This window comes from Phyllopteryx taeniolatus, chromosome 12, assembly GCF_024500385.1.
Source record: "Phyllopteryx taeniolatus isolate TA_2022b chromosome 12, UOR_Ptae_1.2, whole genome shotgun sequence".
Lineage (NCBI taxonomy): Eukaryota > Metazoa > Chordata > Actinopteri > Syngnathiformes > Syngnathidae > Phyllopteryx > Phyllopteryx taeniolatus.
In genome coordinates, this window is record NC_084513.1 from 9,924,693 (window position 1) to 9,946,979 (window position 22,287).

At 40.5% G+C, this 22,287-nt stretch overlaps 1 long non-coding RNA gene across 1 annotated transcript; it reads right to left on the bottom strand.

Annotated features, from left to right (window-relative positions):
- Window positions 1–25: 25 nt before the first annotated feature.
- LOC133487056 (uncharacterized) lies at window positions 26–8,837 on the bottom strand. The gene is made up of 2 exons (XR_009791202.1): window positions 8,630–8,837; window positions 26–516 (listed from the first exon to the last, which is right to left on the bottom strand). It is a non-coding gene; the product is annotated as an uncharacterized LOC133487056 (long non-coding RNA).
- Between the last annotated feature and the right edge of the window lie 13,450 nt (window positions 8,838–22,287).

Consider the following 22,287-nt stretch of genomic DNA (forward strand, 5'->3'; position numbering starts at 1 on the left):
TAAAGTGGTACAGAAAATGGATGGATGGAATATGAAAACCAACCCTTTAATATTTGGAATCTTTTGTGTGCAATGCTGAAAATAAGTCAATCAAATAGAATGATTGTAAAATACAAATGTGTAAATATGATATGGACATATGTTTACATCACAAATCAAATAAAATCAACAAATGAATATATCCCGCTGTAATTCCCCCAAAGCACATCTGGCCTTGCATGCATCTGAAAGAACTTTGAGATATGAGGTGGCAGCTCATTCTGCTGTGTGGCAGCCAATTCCGTCGTGGCGGCGTCTTGAGTGATGAGGTGACGGCGGCCCAGGCAAGCAGAAGGCGTCGAGCTGAGTGCGCGTGAACCCGGCTTGACCCTCATCGTTTCCTTTCTGGGTGCTCGCGGCCGTCGGCTGTCCTCAAAGATGCTTCCCACCTCGTTGATTGGTCGGCGCATGACAAATCATTACAATTGTGTCTGAGAGATGCTGTCGCTGGCCAGGAATTCCAAAGTGATTGTTAACCTGTCGGGGCATAGCATAGCAAGCCCCAGACGTCAGCAAAAAAATGCTACATTTAGAAAACGGACCCTAACCCCGAAACCCAAAGCCATAGCCCCAAAACCCGACACATACCCAAATCCTAACCCTAACCCATTTCCTAAGACCCCTAAACAAGCCCTTAGACCAAATCCTACTTTGAAACCCTAACCCTCAACTCTGAACCCTAACCATAAGGCCTGCCACACATTGCGCGACGTGACCGAAGCTGACTGGAATGGGTAATCCGCAAACAAATGATAGTTTGCGACTCACATCCGCACATTGAGTTATTTGATTACCGACACGCTGTTACGGATAACTGCGGCTCTGTACAATATAAGGTTTTGAGGCTCCATGTACAGTATATTGTACTGTATCACTTATATGAAACCAGAAAAACCATGCCGTGATGGTCAAGGAAGAAGTGGACTGCTTCAAAAAGAGGAAGTGGGCGTTGATTAAAATGGCAGGACACGTCACCATCGCCAGTCGTGCACATCGAAGTGGGAAATCACACCAAGCCCTCGACCATAAAAAGAGCCTTAAGTACGTCACAAAGCAAATGCCCGTGTCCTGTCGTCTTCCAAATCTTGCCATGAGTGATGCAATAGATAAAACAAAAAGATGGCCACCTGTGTATTCGGGAGGTATTCATCTGCATGCAGACTCATGACCTTCTTTCTGCAACGAAGCATTGCAGTGATCAATTTGAACAAAACAAGCATACTCGAATGTATCGAACCTTACTATTTCCACTTGTTATTGTGTAAAAAAAAAAACTTCCAGACTTTCAATATAGGCTACAAATGTGCTGCACGGCTTCTGCAGAATGAGGAAAAAGGTGGTGTTTTACCACACTCCTCAGACATTTTGAATATTCAATAGTCTCAGTCGTTTTCAAGGTTCTTTTAACCCCTTTCAATTGGTTAATATTGTGTACAAATAACAGACAAAGTGGGGACAGACCAATAGTATCGAGTTTAAAAAAAATATGAAATTGACATATTTGGACATACACGGCGGTTTCTGCCCGACGGAAGATATGAAATTATAAATTCTATCCTACCAATAATTCCAACTGCAAAGGCTCAGCCCTAACCCATCCATTAAACTTTAGCCCTAGCGACTTACAATGGCCCTAACCCTACTTAATACCAACTGCTAACACACTAACTATCCTCTGAATCCCCAACCGTAACCCATCCATCCATCCATTTCCCTAACCCTAACCCCGAAGTGACTTTTTCAACTGAAAACGGATTCTTACGATTTAAAGATGCCTGTGAATATTCTCGTTTGTCCAGGTCATTCCATTCTCAAGTGCAATGAATCGATCGCAACTTGGACTTTTTTTGTAGACATTTTATAGACTAAAAGAAATGGGTTTTTTTTAAAGCGGACTCCACATGTCAATGCTGAAAAAAGTCACCCATCTACAGGGTTGATGCGATTGGTTGAAACTACAGTAGTTTCATATCCAGCCCCATTTGAGGATATCCGATTCCATGCAGTTTTTTTCCCTCTAGAATTAAGTGATTGGCTTGTTGAAAAAGTGGTCAGTCCATGACACGCGTTGGGGTCTTGGTGGGGGATTTGGGGATCACACCTCCCCTCATTTGAGCGGAAGAGGGAAACATGTTTTAATAACCACAGTTGACCCAGATCAGGGCGGAGGAAACCAATTCTTCCCCTCTTGGCCTCTAACGAGGTGAACCCGCACACACGCTCGCTCGCTCTCTCTCACACTCACACACACACACACATGCACGCACACACACACGCACGCAGGCACGCACACACACACACTCTACCTAAAGTGGCAAAAGTACTCACACTCTATATACTTAAGTAAAGTACCGACAAAAAAAACCCCAAAAAACAAGCAAAAGTAGAAGCACTGATTCAACTGCTGTACTCAAGTACAAATAAAAAAGCACAGACTCTGAATAGTACTTAAGTAAAAAAAAGTAATAAGTAAAAATTAACTTTGACTGTCAATACCCATTTTGATAACGCGGCGCAACTAAAAGAAAACTGCACATCAACATGAAATTTGGTCTATAACAGGATGCACAAAAAAGTGTGAAAAGTGGACAGGAAGTCAGCCATTTTGGTTTGAAGCAGCCATTTTGGGGTGAATAGCAGGTCTCAAGCGTAGTTAGAAAATAAAGAAAAGAAAAAAAACACCAAACTTCACCGTTCAACACGAAATTGGAGGGACATGTCTATCATGACAGGATGCACCAAAAAGTCTCAAAGACCCTTGCTTGAAAGGGAACAGGAAGTCAACCGTTTCAGTTTGAAGCAGCCATTTTCGGTGAATTCCAGCCTTGGACTTGGTTAGAAGGTTAGAAAAAACAAATCAGCCTCAGACACCAGTTTTATCAATGAACATGAAATTTGGTGGACATGTCTACCATAACAGGACATGCAAAAAAAATTCTCCAAAGTCCCATGCCTGAGATTGAACAAAAAGTCAGCAATTCTGGTTTGAAGCGCAGACTTTCCCCCCCCCCCATGAATTGTAGACCTCAAACGTAGTTGGAAAGTTGCAATAAAAATTAGGTCTGCACATGAGTTTCACTGATCAACACGAAATTTAGTGGACATGTCTATCATAACAGGACGCAGAAAAAAGCTTCAAGGAACCATGTCCGAAATTAAAGTAGAAGTCAGCCATTTTGGTTTGAAGCAGCCATCGAGGACCAATTCCAGGCCTTGAATTTAGAAAGTTAGAAACAAAAAAAATCTGATCCAGAAACCAATTTTGGAACGAGATTTGGTGGATCTGTGTGTCATAACATGATTCTCCAAAAAGTCTCAAGGACCCTTGCCCAGAATTTACGAATAAGCCGGTAATTTTGGCTTGGCTCGTTTATAGAAAGAAAAAAATGATAATATTCAAGTAATGTAAAGATACCTGAAAAATCAACTTAAGTAGAGTAACGAAGTAATTGTTTTTGGTTACTTCCCACCACTGCACACTACACACTAGGTTGCACATAGCTGACGTAATTAGTGATTTTTAAAGCGCCGACAAGTCTTCACGACTAGTCGTAAACAGACATTCAATATGCGCCTCGGAGCCAGGGCTGTTTATTTTGCGCTTTTATAGTCCCACACCGAAGCCTTCTGTGTTTATTCTCCCTCAAACAATAATGCCACTATGTGCTCCCAGCCCACAATGGCGTTCATTTGTGCCCATTAAAGACACAAAAATAAACAGCAAATGGAGCGTTCTGGCCCACGTTTGCTCCAAAAACACTTTTTATGAGGGCGGTGGCGTGCTAGCCTGAAAAGCTGAAACGCTGCTGCTGGATTGACAGGAAGTTGCCCGCTCAAATATGGAAGTTACATGCAAGTGTGCGGAGGTGGATACTTTCAACAGGTGTGTCAACGAGCAGAGATAAGAACTCATTAAACAAAAACAAGGCAGGACCTTCGCCAAGGCTGACCGTCAAGGCCGCGGTGTGGTAGAGTCCAACAATTTAGTTGAACCACTAACCCAAACCTTAAAATCCCCGTGAAGTGAAATTAAATATCTTGTAAATTTCACACACCAAATAAAAGTCAACGCTGCCAAATTTGATTGATTACAAAAATTGCCATGTATACAACATGAGGCTTTAAAATCTGCTCTCCAACACTGTGGGCGTGTCTGCTGAATGTGCTGAAACCACTCCCTGCTCAGCTGCCCACTGTCAATCAAACACCACTGCTACAACCCGGAAAAAGGGATGCTACTTCATTTAGCATCTTTCTTATGCCTACAAATGTTTGAGCTGTGAAAATATATCTGTTTAAAGCCTCCTATGGCTGGGATATAACCCACTAGGGCTTTTCATCGTCGCGACGACGAGACGTTCTAAAGCGGCCACGCCAGCGCAAAACTCCTGTCCACACAGTGGCTCGAACATCAGACGTTTTCCCCCCCCCATCTCCTCACTCGTCTGTCTTTCTCTCTCTGACGTGCGCGCACTCATGGCTGACAACGAGGCGCTCTAAAGCAGCCACGTCAGCAACTATCTGAAGGCAAGATGCATTTTCGGGGTACACGCAATAGATCGCTAGCCAACTGTCGCAATTACGCCGTATAACTGCTGATGTAGAAAAATAAATAAATAAAAAGCGCTCAATTTCTTATATAGTGGGGGAGGGGCGACTCATGCTGGACTCCAAAGTGCAGCACGCCCAAAGAAATCAGGAAAAATGGAATGTTGAAAAATAGTTCCACACTATAACACACATTTGAGTACTACATAGTTCTTTTCAGCAATTATCTTCAAACATGTCTAATACATTTAGAAACAAATCTCTGAACAACTGAACCCTAACCTGACTTCGAAAATCTTACCCCTAACCCAAACCACTAAAACAAACCCTAACACGAACCCTACTTTGAAACCCCAACATTAACTCCTAATCCTAACCCTTAACCCGAATCCCTGTTCTGAAACGCCAACCCTAATACTGACCCCTATCCCTACTTTGTAATGCTTACTTCCAACTCCTAACACGAATCCTGGTTTAACCAAACCCTATTTTGAAATCCTAATATTAATGCAAAACCCTAAGGCTGAACCCCAAACCCTCAAATCAAGAATATTAGCCTCAACGCTGTTGCAAATGGAATTAGAATCTACGAGGAGTCACTCGGTGTAAGGTGGCTGCAGTTAAAGTCTTGATTTACAAGGCCGACTCTGCGCCACAATCCTCCCGACAGACTTGCAATTTCCTGTGCGAGAAAACACTCACTCAATCCATACGGAGGGAGACACACACACACACACACACACACACACACACACAAAGACATTCATACAAAAAAGAATACAGACAACCACTGGAAGAAAATGTAAGATGATTGTCACTTGCTTGATATTTTCCACGAGAAAAACGTATATAGTTCTATGCTATTTCCCAGCAAAATCCATAAAGGCACTGGGTCCTCGCCATTGATTTATATCAAGTATGTGGAGGCACACCTCATAAATAACACACACACACACGCACACACTACAAAACACATGGTCACCCCTGAACAAGCCAGCCGTTTTCCAATCCAAGCACTGACGTTAACGCAAATCCAGCAGCAGAACAAGATGACAACATACTTGTGAATCCACATCAAAGGAGCTTCAATTACAGCTACAATCGGATTTAAGGGTGTCGTTTCCACAGGAGAAGACAAACAATTGTGCTTGTTTGTTGGCTGTGAGGCAAAGGCCGAAACTTTGTGAGAAAGTTAGAAAATAAAAAATATCAGCCCCCCAATACTAGTTTCTCCGATTGACACAAAAGTAAGTGGAGGTCTATCATGAAAGGACATACAAAAAAGTCTGACGGATCCAAGCCCGAAAGTGGACAGGAAGTCAGCCATTTTGGTTAGAAGCATAGGGGCGGAAAAAAAATATCTGCCCCAAATACCAATATCACAGATCCACGTAAAATTGGACGTCTACCATGATAGGACGCATGAAAAAGTCTCACGGAGTCATGTCTGGGGGTGAACAGAACAGTCAGCCATTTTGGGGCCAATTCCAGACCTCGTACTTTAAGTTAGTAAAAATTCAGCAGTTTCAAAGATTAATATGACATTGAGTGGATATCATAACGGAATACACAAAAAAAGTTTCAAGGACCGATGCCCCAAAAAGATCGTGAAGTCGGCAATTTTGGTGCGAGGCAGCCATTTTGGGGCAAAGTTCAAGCCTCATACTTTGTTTGAAAATTGGGGGAGAAAAAAAACCCAAAACACTTTAATTATGATTAGCAGACTTGTTGAATAGCAAAGTTACGATTTATGATATTGTTTCTTTAATACGCTGTGACATTTATGACTTGTTTATAGGAAAATATGAACAAGAATGAAAGTTGTTGGCCATTTGTGTTCATTTACAGTATATGAAAAAAATAAACCGGACACAATGACAGACGTCAAGATACTTGCTCTTATGTGTTAATATATTTATACTTAAAATTCGGTGAAATTTTATTATCACATAATAATTCACAAAATCTATTCATTTTTTTTTTTTTATTAGAATTTAACAAATTGGAACCTCAGAATTTAACAAATTGGAACCTCAGAATAACACTTATCTTTGTTAGAATGAAAACAAATCTCTGTATACATTTATAAAATGCAAGGTTTTGCTCACTGTTTTTTTCCCCAGTGACGTTCAAAATATGGCATTTTATAGTATCATTTTTGTGGTTTTTGTTGGTTAGTTTATATGGTTCACAGAACTAAAACTGGCTAAAAGTGGGCATTTTTGGCTGCAGATTAGACCTTATAAACGAAAATAAAAAAAGTGTTTTATTTGATCATTCAGTCCCCCCCCCCCCTCCCCCACAAAAGTGTTTTGTTGTCATTGAAAAATGATACAAAAGTGACATAAAGCACACAAACACAAAACGCAGGAGTATTTTTAAAAAAGTGCACCTGTCTACACATATCATGTATTAGTAGCTGTCTTCTGGGCAGTCCCAGGAACCAAAACTCGGCACTAATGACTCGTAGAGGTGCTGTGTTGGGACCCAAACATGCTGCAGGCTATGTAGTCAATAGTGGGAGTGTTTAGTCTGCCCTGTTGGATCAAGGTGTCAGCACAGGAAAGCAGGAATAATCACAACTAATAAGAAACATGCTCAAGAATGCCTGTCATGTGTCTTTAGTGGTCAACATGCAAAAAGTTCTGGATGAACACTGACATGTGTCAAAATCAATGGATCATGACACTTGTAAAGGACAAGTAGGAACTGGGTTTAATCTGTTTTATTTGAAAACTTTCTCATGTAAATTGGCAGGTTTTTTGGGGACTGGTTGTTGCCAACCCTGCCAAAAGACTTGGGTATTTTTCCCCAGTTGAGAACGATAACGCCTTTGATGCATAAACAAGTGGGCAAAACTATTTGATTTAAAAAAAAAAAAACATCCTCGTGTATACCTGGATTTTTCCGTGATGCTCCCGTATTTTGCTGTGAACGCTACCATTTTCCCAAAACATTAAATTTTTGACTCGTAAAAAACGCCTTTGATGCACGAATGAGCTTCCAAAACAACACCCTTTTTTAATCTAAAAAAAAATTATACACAGGATTAGGTCCTGTGTATGAGTGGAAAACAATTCCAAACCTTCCTGATTTTCCCAAGTGACTCCTGTATTTCGTTACATTCTTCCATCCTTCTCCTGACATCAATATTCTCCCAATATATATATAAATATATATATATATTTAAAAAAAAAATAAAAATAAATAAATATATATATATATATATATATTTGTTATTTGGATTTTTTTCACTACCGTTATGTCTTTATGTATTCTTGGAAGATAAATAAAAAAATAATCCATAATCTGCGGTTACATCATCTTCCCAAACTCTTTTGCAAAGGTCTAAGAGCCATATCTGATGCAATAAATAAAATGATTAAAGATGACTAAGCAGTGTAATAGGCAGAAATGAATCTGCACACACTTACGTACCTTCGTGTCCGACCAGTTCCTTAAGCATCAAAGCATTACTGTGTTTCATTTTTAACAAAACTCAAATGTATCTGACCTAACGATTTTCACTCGTTATTGTCTAAAAAACATCCAGACTTTCAAACTTGAGGCGACATAATGCCGCACGGCTCCCGCGGATGACGGAAGAGCTGACGTTTTACAACAATTTGCAGACAGTTGAGCGTTCAAGCAAGTTGATCGGTTAGTTCTCAAGCTATTTTCAACACTTTGAACTAGTTAATTAAACTTAAAAATAACAGACAAAGCAGGGACAGACCAATCATACAGAGTTGGGGAAAAAAACGGGAAATTGACCATATTTGGACAGTCGGGTTTTCTGCCCGACAGTGGTATATTTCCTTAAGATTAGGGAGAAGGTTGGAAAATAGCTAAAACACTAACATTGAACCACAAGACACACACACACACACACAGCGACCACCCAGAAGGACATGGCCTGTCAATCATGTCACTTAGAGAATAAACAATCACGTTTTATTTTCCAGCTAGCTTTTTTTTTTTTTTTGCTATTCATTTTAATTGTAATTTTAATTGTATACAGTGTGATATTTTATTCACTTACTCACATCCTTTTCCTCATTTTGGTCACAGATGGACACGTGTGTCACATGCCATCAATTTAGTCTCCTCAGACACTTTTAGGTGAGCTAATTCAATTAGTGAAGCGCTTTCAGGTGGCCATCATAAACACACCCACGAACACACACACACACACACACACACACACACACACGTGCATAAACACAAAGTGCATATGCCTCCAGGGCAAAGTTGTCTGTCAGCACAGAGGCTTGATCTCAGGCCTCATTATAAGCCTTCTATCCATGCAAAACACACACACGCACACACACACACCCACACACTTTTAACATCAGTCCAAACATGACCCGCTGACCTGGTCCAGTCCAGGTCCAGACTGAGGCGGTCATGTGACTAATCCGAGATTTTCAGTGCGTAAAATATCTTCATTAAAAGAAAAAGAAAAACACGAAGGACATACAACATCATTCAAAATGTACACACACACACACACACACAACCACACAAGCATCATCTTTTTTGGGTTTTCCATGCCGTCAGCTGGATTCATTATGGGTAATGTAGGTGTGTGTACAAAAACATAAATAAAATCAAATGTATGTATTTGTTTTTAAAAAGGGTCATAAAAGAATCTATCTTGGTAGATTATTTTTTTTATATATACGTAGCCCCCCCAAAAAAGCTTTCTTTTAAATGTAACAACAACAGCTTTAGATCTGGTGGATATAAAAAACATGACCATGCCATGACAAACGTCATGGCTTGTGTTGTAAAATGTAACTGTGAAGATGTCAGGAAAAGCCTGTTAGAACATCTGAACTTTATTTGGGTTAAATCAGAGGCACTTTAAATGGTGGCAGGTGTGTGCTGACTCTCAATAAACATGAGTTAGAACCTGATGGGTTAACTTTGAACAGTCACATCCCAGTTACAAGAGGGTGTATGCACTTGTGCAACAACATTATCTCAGTTGTTTATTTTTACTTCCACTCTCAAAAAGATTTGTTTTCAATTGAATTGTGCAGGTTGTGGGTCACGTTAATGGTTTCAAAAAGTTTGGAAATTATTCATATTGGTCTCAATTTCTTATATCACAAAAAGCTGGCATTTGAAAGGGGGTGTGTAGACTTTCTATCTGCTGTTCAGTATGTAAGAACATCTTTAAAGTGGGAAAAAAAATAATGTAATAAGATGTATTGTTTTAATTAATAATTTTTTGATGACTAAAGCAGCAACAAACAAAACAATATGGTTGAACTCCCTAAGCCTATGGCCTCTACCGTTGCGGATGTCCAACACCATGCACGCACGCACGCTCGCCCGCCCGCACGCCCGCACGCACGCACGCATACACACATGCACACACACACACACACACACACACACACACACATAAAGAAGAAGTGTGGAAATGTGGAGGTAGTGACTGCTTCCCATTAGCGTTTAATCGAGTTAAAAGAGTTCTCTTCACCTCTCTTGGCTCCAAGTTCAATAACTCAATTGAAGTCTTTTTCTGACATCTTTTAGTCCACGGGCTACAACACTCGCCTCCCATTGCGTCTACCGTTTTGTTTTATTTTCCTTGTACCTGCGTTCGGACTTCTTTGTTCAGGTTTTTTAGCCCCGAGGACAGAAAGTTCCAAAAGTCAAAATAATCACGTGCAATCTCTTTATTGCCTTCAACAGTGTGGGTCAGCTTGAATGAAGGTCCAAATGAAGGTTATTTCTGCATAAGAAATAAATGGACATAAAAAGTTACCCTGAGGAACGCCAATTAATGTTAAACCTGAATAGAAAATAGAAAAAGGGCTTAGAACATTAACATGAGGAACATCACCAATGTTAAATCTGCTAAGAAAATGAATGGACCTAAAACATTACATTAGAAATCCGATTCAATGTTAAATAGTCATAGAAATGAATAGACCTCAAATCAACAGCATCTAAAAATGGGTTTAAAACATTACCCTGAGGAACCAGTGGCAGTTCTGGGGTGGGGAGTGGGGGCAGCTTCCCCCTAACACTGGTCTTGCCCCTCCCCCTGAAAGTCTCCCGCATTGACAAAATGGGTAGGTTTTGATTTTGTCCAGTAAACAACTGAAAATACTACACAGTGTCCCTTTAAGTATATGTGGCAGTGTTTCCCCACACTATAGAACCACCAGCTAGAGCTAGTGGGGCACTGCTCCACTTGCCCCACCATACAAAATCTCTACAAAAGAGTGTACATAATTTGATTTGTGTTATGTTATTCTACAAATTTCCTTTTCCCATCATTCTAATGTCAATGGTGTGCTCCACAATCGTGTGTCCTCGGCCTCTCTCAAGTAACTTTTTCTCTGGTTAACACACTAATGTTCAGGCTACAAATCTTAGCGCCCAAAACCCCCCTTCTCCGAATCCAATGGCTTGATTTCCCTGCGTTGGCAACGCATTTTATTTCATATTCCCAAATGACCGTGTCCAAAAATAGAAAATAAATTTTTATGCTACAGCATAAATCCTTCGTTCATCACGGGAGTGTCGTAAAAAAATGTCCAAGTTAATACAAAGACTGTATTTCATTCAAGACTGCATAAGAAATGCACCTTTGGAAAGGAATAAACAGGAAGTATGCTGCTTGAGCACTGACTGGAACACTGGTAGTACAATATTATGGAAGTGCTGTAGGTTGGTAGATTGTAGGTAGGTGAATTGTGGGATTGTATGTAGACAGATTGCAGATACTGTATGTAGGTAGTGTATGTTGTTAGTATGTACGTAGGTGGGTAGATTGTAAGTAGATTGAACGTTGGTTGGCAGGTACAGTATTTAATGGTAGGATCTCAGGTAGGTGGCTATATTATAGGCATACTAAGCAGGTAGGTAGGTGGGTAGATTGCTGGCTCATTGGCCGTTATGTAGGTAGATTGTAGGTAGAATGAATAATTGTTTGATAGATAGAGTATTTAATGTAGGGAGGGAAGATCTCAGGTAGGTAGCTACTGTGCATTGTAGGTAGGTAGGTGGGTAGGTGGGTAGATTGCTGGCTCATTGGTAGTTCTGTCGGTAGATTGTCTTTAGGTAGATTGAATAATTATTGGTTGATCGGTGCAATATTGAAAGTAGATACCATCTCAGATAGGCAGCTATTATAGGTAAATAGGTAGATTGGTGGCTCAGTGGTAGTTTTGTCGGTCGATTGTCCGTAAGTAGATTGAGTAGTTGTTGGTTGATAGGTGCAGTATTGAAAGTAGATACCATCTCAGATATGCAGCTATTGTAATAAATACAGTTTGTAGATTGCTGGCTCAGTGGTAGTTCTGTGGGTAGAATGAATGATTGTTAATCATTGGTTGATTGTTGATTAGTAGGTATAGTATTTCATGTAGGTAGATAGCATCTCCGATAGGTAGCTATTGTAGGTAAGTAGGTAGATAGAAAGATAGGTTGCTGGTTCATTGGTAGTTCTGTAGGTAGATTTTCTGTAGGTAGACTAAGTGTTTGTTCGTTGGTAGGAATAGTATTTAATGTAGGTAGGCTGTCAGTTACAGTAGGTAGAGAGATAGATATACTGTATTGTAGGTAGTGTAAGTTTATTGTATGGTTGTATATTAGTAGATTGTATGATGGCACATCGGTCTACCGGGTGTATGCGTTTATGTGTGTGTATTTAGGCCCAGCGGCAGCCGGCAGGAGTGGAGTGGCAGGAATGCGGGTGGAGGGGGGGGGGGCGCAAAAAGATGAGTTACGCGGTAGTGACGGCAAAAAAGAAAGCGACAACAATTAAAAGCCAAGATTAACATGCAGTTGATGGGAAGCTTTTCATCAGTGAGTGCCAACAAATAAACGCCATTCAAAGACGACACCAACCCATCAGGCGAACCGCGCCATTCCGGGAATTCCACCGGGGCGCGGGCCGATCCGGTGTCGGGTGGACGTTCAGACCGCCACTCCCAAGAGACTGAAAGGTTACCCCGTGTAGAATACGTAGTTGCGGGGAGACAGCTGGGGGCTAATCTGGAGTCCGGCACATCGAGGTCATCTGATATGAGCAGTGTGAAAACGACCACGTTCACATGAAAATCAATTTGCTGTACACGCCTCACGCGCAACAGTTGCGGGGACACTCGAAACTGCACCAGCTACGTGACTATCTGATCATTCAGTGTACAGAAAAGAAACATGACTGACATTTGTTCCATCCATTCATCTACCTTCCTGCCTCCTGCCCAGCTACATGCCCACCTACCTTTCTTGCCAACAATCTACTTACCAACCTACATAACGACCTAGCTACCATATTTTTCCATACCTACCTTTGGTACCGACAACCTATTTACTGTACCTACCTACCCACCTCATGAAAACTACCTAGCTACCATATATCTCTGTATCTACCTCTTTATCTAGTTTCCCACTTATCTATGATCCAGCAGTCTACCTCCCCATATATACTCTCAAATATACCTACAGTGTACTTCTGTATGGCCCATATATATATATATATATATATATATATATATATATATATATATATATATATACTTACCTTACCTGCAATCTGCATAACTGCAATATAGCTCCCTACCTATGATGCAATAACCTTTCTACCTTTCTACTTACTCTACGACTCTATTTACCTTCCTACAATTTACCTAGATAAAAAGAAAATTGCTTCCAATCTAACCTCCTACCTAAAGTGTATCTACCTACTGCATGTACAGTATTTTCACTCTTTCTGCAACCTCCTTTCCTGCGGTATACTGTATCTCCTTTCCTACAATGCAACAACCTTCTGACCTACCTTCCTACTCAGTCTACCCTACTACATTTACCTACCTACTGCTCTACCATAGAACCTACAATCTCCCATCTGTACACAAAATATAAATGTTGTGTGTTTCACTACATGAGACCAGCAAGTGTGGCCTCTAAAAGTACCTGAACAATAGGTTTTGCATGAAGAACTCCAGCTTCCTTGAGGGTTAATCTTGTCTTTAATGTCAATGTGCAAAACAGATCAAGACCGTCAAGCCGTCTAAAAAAGCCAAACCCCTAAACCCGGAGGGACCAGTTCTAAGTCAACCCTGAAATGAGCGTTTGTGTGACAAGTGAATCTCTGAAGTTGACCCTGAACATCACACAGGTGCGTCTGTACAACAGATTGTTATTCCAGAACCACGGCAGAGTAGTTGTGGCTAACAGGTAGAGGAACCTCCTCCGACCTGGTTTCTCTACAGCAGCTGCCAGGGGGATGAGGAAAGCAACCAGAGATCAGCACGCCCAATCGTCACCCTTTAAATTTACCTCCTAGAGATGAGCTCCAGACTGTCAGGCTTGTCAGCGTCCTCCAACTTCGTCTTCCCACAAATGGCCGCCAAGGGGCTAAGGATCCTTGGTGTCAGTCATTAGCATTTGTCACGGGGACTGGAAGAGGAGTCACTTGAACCCTAGACGCATCCTGAGTGAAGTCGTCCAGGCGACTAGAACCAAGACCCCTTCCTTAGAGGGTACCTACGGGACTACAATCTACTCACGTACCTACAATCTATAATCCTGCAGTCTACCAACCTATTATTCCACTACATACCTACATAGTACATTATTTCCCACGATGCTACTCCCTACCTAGTAGGTAGGTAGTACCTACAAACTGACAGTCAAACTGCCTGCCTACGGGCCTACGCTATACTTACATACCTACAATCTTACATTCTTTGTTTCTATGACTCTACTACCTACCTACCTACCCACAATCTATCAACCTATTTACAATATCAGAATCGATCTCCCTATGATCCCTACTACTTATCTACCTAAATCACCTATTTACCTTCCTACCATCCCATTACCTATGGGCCTACAATCAAAGTACCAATCTACTTTCATACAGTCCGACTACCTACCTACAGGCCTACAGTCTATCTAGGCCTGTTCTACCTTCCTATGATCCCACTAACTACCTACTTACAGGCCTACAATCTACCAAATGACCCACAATCCTACAATCTACCTCCCTAATGACCTTCCTCCGATCCTACTACCTACAGTATCTACCTAGAGGCCTACAATCTACAGTACCTAATTACCTTCTTACAAGCTACCTATCTACCAATCTAGCTACCTACATACATGTACAATGTAACTGCCTATAAGCTAACCACCAACACACAATTCTACAATCTACCTACCTATCTAACGTCTTACGATCCTGCTACTTACAGTACCTACCTACAGGCCTACAATCCAACTACCTATTTACTTTCCTACAATCTGCCTACCTGTTTCACTTCCTACACGACCGACCAAATGACCTACCTACCTACAATCAGACAATCTACAGACCCATGAACAATTTCTATAATCTACCTACCTCACGGTGACAGCTCAAGCTCATCAGGACGGTGAAAAAGTGGGCGGCCTGCTGCTCAAGCTGTCGGACCTGTGACCCCCCTACGGGAGGGCCCACCGTAAATATTACAACACACACACATATACACACACACACACACACACACAAGTCATACACAACATTTTTAACACTTACACACGCCGATGCGCTACATGCCAGCTATGTGCACAGTAGCATTTTGAGTTAGCGCATTCTTTTTCAGTAAAAGTGTCTCACACACACACACACACACACCTGCTGTCTCTTTTGTTTGGCAGTGTAATTAGCACGTGGCTCTCTCTCATTAGAAAGCCATTGTAGCATTAGCGCATTGTCCTAGCTGCTTTAGCACTGTGACACTTCAGCTCTGTGCAGGGGCGGGGGGAACAAAGCCATGGAGGACATTTGTCCGTTCATAATAATATCCATGTGTTTGAGAAAACTGGGAAAATTTGACTTGAAGTATACCAAAAGCATGACTACCTCAGTGTGAAAAATAGAAAAATTAGCTTCAAGTGTCTCTATGCTACTAGTTAACTTGTGAAAAATACGTCTCTATCGTCGTTCAAAACTTTGGAGTTCAAATTGTCGTTGGACCTCAGTTCAGCCATCATCAACCTCAACAAGGGTTTTAAGAGAAGAAAACGAAGTTAGCCCTTTATTTTGATTGAAGGTCCCAAAAATATGAAAAAAATACAATGGTGAATTCTAATAAAAATAAAAATAATACATTTATGAAGTCAAAAATATAAAATACATAATTCATAAATTATTGTATATACAGTATATATGACAACATTTCCCCCCCTCATTTTAAAAACCTTATTTCTTAAGTTTTTAATTCTGAAATGAGTTAATTAGAGGTGAATGTATATGGGAGTGTAATTTAAAAATATATTAATGAATTGATTAATTCATTAATAATATTATTTAAAACACACACACAAACTCATATACAACATTTTTAACACTTATACATGCAGATAATTTTTTTAAGTTTTAACGTAAAGAAAAAAAAAATCTAACAAATATTTTGAAATATTACAGAACAAGACAAAAGGTTTACCCACATTTATTTTCCATTTAAATTTTTTTTTCTTTTCACAGGTTAATTTGGCCCACAACATAACATGATTAAGCCACAAAACATAAAACATATATGCAGTTTGAACATTAAACAGTGAGTCTTGCATACCACTAGAGGGAGCCACTGGTGGTACTCGTACTGCACTATGACAAACATTGCTTTACACTGCCGTACCCTTGTTTAAATAAAGGACTATAAATACTTTGGCAGACTAGCTATGCTACATCACCGCCAGGCCTTTAAAAATACACAGCATACATACGTGCACTATATAATGTTGCTATAGCTACGTACTGTATAAGCACTATAAGGGTCATTAGTTTCGGGCTAACATTTGTGCATGTGGCAAGGTGTTGGGTGTAATGTTCAAGCATTAGTTTCAAGGTCATACACACATGCATGCACGCAAACAAGTACACACACACACGCGCACACACACGCACACGTAGGTTGGGGGAGCGGGGTGGAGGATGGTAATAGCTGCGTTGACAGACATGAGCGACCAGCTGAGCTTGAATGTGCAAAGTTGCTCACTTGGAGAGAAACACGACGGAGGATTACCGCAAATGTTGACGACAGATGACCTGATTATACTTCCTTTTTTTCCTTTTAATTTAGGACAACAAGCAGCCGTCCTGGTTGATATTTCTGAATTTGTTTTTTGTCACGTTTGCTTTCTTTGATGCGTATTATGAGGAAGTTTTTCTGGTAGAGAGAGCCGATGCACGGGCCGTATAGGAAGAAATAATTCATCCTTGATAGGGCACACATTGGAATAAAATGTCTGGTGTAAATTATTATTATTATCTTACATTTTAGGATTTTCATGGATAAGAAAATCATAAAGTACGACAAAAAATACACTACTATTATTGGTGTGCATCAAATACATATATAATATAATATAATAAATATTTAGAAAGAAACTCACAAATTAAAATTAGATCAATCAATCAAAGCATTTTAACCTATAGAATAAAGAAATTAAAAAATACACAAAATTATGGCTTTACATTTAACCATTTTAAAAACTTCTAGGTCTTTTACAATTTAATGAAATAAAACTCAAACAAAAACAAAAATATACTACATTAGTGGTGTAAATTAAATGTTAAAATTATCAAAAATTGAATGAATTAATAAAATGAACCAAAAATAATTTAAAGATGTTTTTTTACTTCTATTTTTACTAAATAAAATATATATAAATTAAATGACAAAAAGACTTTGACAAAAAGAAACATTGTACATTTTAAACTATTATAATGATGCACTATATTATTGTTGTTTATTAATAAATTTTTTAATTAAAATAATTTCAATTAAATTATTATAATAATCCAGCCACAGTATATTATATCACCAATATGCCCTGAAACACTGGTAAACGTTTAGGTTCTTGTATCATTTTAATGTTATTATACAATAATTGTTATTAATTATAATAATAATAAATGTAGCAATAATGATAATATCATCATTGTAGTTATTTTATCATTTAATTTATTCACATTTTTCATTAAAGTCTTTTTCTGGCCATTTTCCCACAGTTTGCACTCATTTACCAATGACAAAAAGATGCTATTTGATGACAAAAGTCAGGCATGCACTGTACATGATTGATTGTTGGGCCTCAGAGAAGTCTGTTCCCTTGGTGACCTTTTGGGACACACGCAACCTTCTTTTTTTCTTTTTTTTCCCCTGGACAGGCGAGCACGGAATTCCTCCCCAAAGCTCGCCAACCTTGTCGTACCTTGTAAGACGAGCGTGTGGTTTTAGTGGCGGTCATGCGGGCCGAATACACAAGTACACGAACACCACACACATGAAAGAGGCCTATAAATAGCAGCTGAGCCATAGCTGACGTATGCTAATGTGTTCATTACAACAGGCTTTGTGTTTCCGTGCGAGTGTGTGAAGCCGAGAGGTTTCAGCACCTCGCTGATCTGCAGTCTCACACACACACACGCACACACACAACATCATGGAGTGACCACGTGTTAGAATCTACTGGATTGCTAATTGACAATCATCTATAATGGTGCACACTGAGCGGAATTTGGTTGTTCAGTTGGTGTGTTACTTTGGCTGGTTGTTTAGTTCGTTTATTACTTTGGTTAATTTGTTAATTTGGTTGGTTGGGGTGTTGGTTTGTTACCTTGGTGGGTGGGTGTGTTACATTGGTTGGTTAGTTGCTTGGGTCAGAGGATTTTTTTTGTTTTTTTGGTTGGTCAGAAGATTTGTTACTTTGGTTGGTTGGTGTCTTTGTTTGATTTTTAGTTGGTTTGTTACTGTCCTTAGATGTTTGGTTTGTTATTTTGGTTCTTGGTTGGTTACCTACATTTGTTGTTTAGTGAGTCTGTTTGTGACTTTGGTTTGTCGTTTGCAGAGGTGGGTAGAGTAGCCAAATATTGTACTCAAGTAAGAGTACTGTTACTTTAGAATCATATGACTCAAGTAAAAGTATAAAGTAGTCCTCCAAATATTTACTTGAGTAAGAGTAAGAGTACTCAGTCAAAAAAAACTAGCCAAAAGTAACTCGTGAGAAACTTCTGACTTTTTTCTAACTTTTTCCCCAAAATGAGTCACTTTGATTGGCCCACGAAGGCTTTGTGGGCGGTCATGTGAGTGCCTTGTGCCATCTGATTGGTTAATTGGAGTTAAACGACACTCGTGATCACATTGGATTGGCGCCACGCCGCCCTATGCGGACGTCGAAGCTAAAGTCTAAAAATAGATTGTGCACGCAACAATGGTTAAAAAAAAAAAAAGGAGCTAGCGGCATGTCGATTATTGTAACGGAGTAAAACTATTGATTATTCTTCACATAAATACTCAAGTAAAAGTAAAAAGTATGGTGCATTCAAAATACTCTGACAAGAACAATTTATCCAAAATGTTACTTGAGTAAATGTAACGGAATAATTGCAACGCAATACTACCCGCCGCTGGTCATTTGGTATGTTACTTTTATTGGTCATTCAATTGGTCAATTACTTTGGTTAGTTGTTTGAAATGGACTCACGGATGACAGCCGATGAGTGCTCGTCTGTCACATTGGGACATTTCACATGCATTCATACACACTACATATTCTTATACATACACACACGCACACACACACACACACACACGTACAGTGTCTATTGTACCAAGTTGTCCAAGTGTCGTCACTTGTGTGCATTTGTGTGTTTAGTTTCGTGTGTGTGTTGTTTGTCCAGCTGTTTGGAGGGAAATCCTGATCCGTTGTGTTTCCACAGCTGCTCCTGGATCAGAACAAGCTGCTCTCTTTTACCAAGGGAGACCCTCAAGATGAGACCCCCCAGTACCCTGCACCCCTTCAGCCATTTTCGGGCCGTCTTTTATAACTCTAAGATGGACCCCTGGATTGCTCACGTCACATTGGTGCTAGGCGGAGTCAGCACTCTGTATTAAATTGAAAATGATACATTAGAAATATGAAATATGAAACTAATGACATTGTTCGTAGCTCAGGAGGATCAACACATTGTCCTTGATAAAGACAATATAGTCCAGGGAAGCAAGGGTGGGGGGTTGGGGAAGGTAATGAATAGATAGGAGGGTTGACCCCGAAATAGTCCAACTAAATTTGGCACTGACAAAGGGCAAATAGGATGCTCGTCAGTACCAGGGATTGAAATTGCAATAGGAATAAACACATAGTTACTTTGATTGATTGAGTGATTTGTCACTTAAATTGGTTTGTTACTTTGGTAGATTGGTGTCTTATGTTGGTTGGTGGTTAGGTGGTTGATTATTAGTTTCTTGCTTGGTTAGTTCGTAATTATTGGTTAGTTGATGGGTGTGTTAATTTGGTTGTTTTGTTATGTTGGTTTTCAATTGGATGATTATTGGCTAGTTCCTAGGTTTTTGCTTAGTTAATTAGTAGTTATTGGTTGGTTGGTGTGTTACTGTTGGTGGTTTGTTACTCTGGGTGGTTAGTTGGTGTGTTAATTTGGGCTTTTTTTTCACTTTGGTTGGTCGGTGTGTAAACTTGGTTGGTATTTAACATTGTTTTGTTTTGTTACTTTGGTTGTTGGTTAGTTGATTGGTTACTTCAGAGGGTTGGTTTCTCACTTTGTTTTACTTTTTACACAGCCGCTACTGGTTTGATTCCTGGTCAGTGCTCCATTCACAATTGCTCTGCGACTGGCTGGCAATCAGTCTGGGGATGGTGCTGAACCACTTTCGATGGATTGTGCACTCTTATTGGACTATAGGACCATGTTTGATTGACCAGTGCACTCCCCAAGGCTCTACTGTACTCTACCGTTTGCTGAGGGAGCACATGCTGGCCTCCAGATGTTCTTCTGAGAGACTCTTTTCCCGTCTTGACCTCGTCCCCGTGGCATTTCGAGGCTCATCCAGAGACCCGGAGGACATTTTATTTACTGCACGCGGACATGTGAAGGTCAGACGTGTAGAGCGCGCTTGATGACTTTCCCAAATGGAAACGCTCCCGTCACCCTCGCCGGACATCTGGCTTTGTCAGGGGGCAACGGGAACGGACCCGGGCCGGGTATCAAGCTGCGAGCCGGCCTGTAAAGGGCCCTCCGGACCCCTGAGTGGCGTCCAGTGAGTCATTCACCTTGGACACTTTTTTACCGTCTGGCAGCTTGTTTCCTCTTCGGATAATTTAAAGCGGGCACATGAGTGTGAATCAGTCACTGCTGTCATGGAAACAGCAGCTGAAAATGGCATGTCAGCGTGGGCTCACATTGCTTGGTTTGGTAAGTTTGTTGGTTTGTTGTCTGTTACTTTGGTTGTTTTGTTTTTTACATTGGTGTTTTAGTTTCTTATTTTGGTTGGTTGGTTTGATACTTCGGTTTGTTTTTGTTTTGATCTTTTGTTTGGCTTGTTGATTTACTTTGGTTAGTTTCTTAGTTTGGTTGGCTGGTTACTTTTATTGCAAGGTGTGTTATGATGGTTGGTTGTTTTGTTTGGTTGGTGTGATACATTGGTTCTTTGGTTGGTTTGGTATTTTGGGTGATTTGTTGGTTTGTTAGTGTGTTACCTTTGTTTGTTGTTTTTTTTTTTTTTTTTTTTTTTTGCTTTGGTTGGTTTGTAACTTGGGTTGGTCAGTTGGTTTGTTACTCTCAAAGGTTAGTTGCCCATCCGCCTCACAGTGAGGCCTCACATCTGAGTTTGTGGGTTCAAATCCCGGCCTCACAGTTCTGAGGCCGTTGGTTCAAATCTTTGCTCCGGGCTTCTTGTGTGGAGTTTACATGTCCCTGTGCCTGCCCTGCGTGAGTTTTCTCCAGGTACGTCGGTTTCCTCCCACAATCCAAAAACATGCAATAGTAGGTTAGTTGAAGACTCTAAATTGTCAATGTGAGTGTGAATGCTTGTGTGTCTATATGTAAGTTGTGATTGACTCGCGACCAGTTCAGGGTGTACCCCACCCATCGCCCAAAGTCAGCTGAGATAGGCGCCAGCACACTCATGGCCCTAGTGGTGATAAGTGGTACAGAGAATGGACGGATGGAGTCACTCTGGCGTCAATGGTACATTCCACCCAAGACACAACACGGTACCGTCCGTCCATTCCTAATTAGGAACCAGGAAGTGGCTTACTAAGCTGACTGTTATCATTTTGTTAGTTTCATGGAAATAGCAGAGCTCTCTTTAGCGCCACCTGCTCCCAGACTTGTAAAACAAAATTTATGATATTCCGTCAGTCTGAGACACCTGCCGCATATCATGTGTGGTCGCTCTCCAGGGTTCAAAGGTGAACCACCTAAAATGAGGACATTACAGAGGCTGACTTTGGCTTTGTCCTTGAATTATAAAATTTGAAAGAGGCCTTGGGTTGGGTGAGCAGGGCAAATCATTATGTACACAGAGCGAGAGAGACAAAATATTAGAAACACTTCTCAATAGGATGTACAACTAAACCACCAGCATGATCTGCACCAAGCTTTCAGGTGCTATTGTGATTGTTATTGGTCGGCTTGTTACTTTGGTTGGTTGGTTTGTTAAATTGGTAGGTTTGGTTGGCTAATTGGTTTCTTGGTTTGTTCATTGCATTGGTTGTGAGTTACTTTGGTTAGATGATTGTTTTGTTCATTTGAGTAGTTGTTTGCTTAATCGCCTGGGTTGTCAGGAGGGCTGTCACTATTGAATCTTTTCAGGGCCGGGTGGCCAGTTGTCCCTCGGCATGGGACGTGTCCCGTCTGCCGGGCAGCTCTCGGTGGACCCC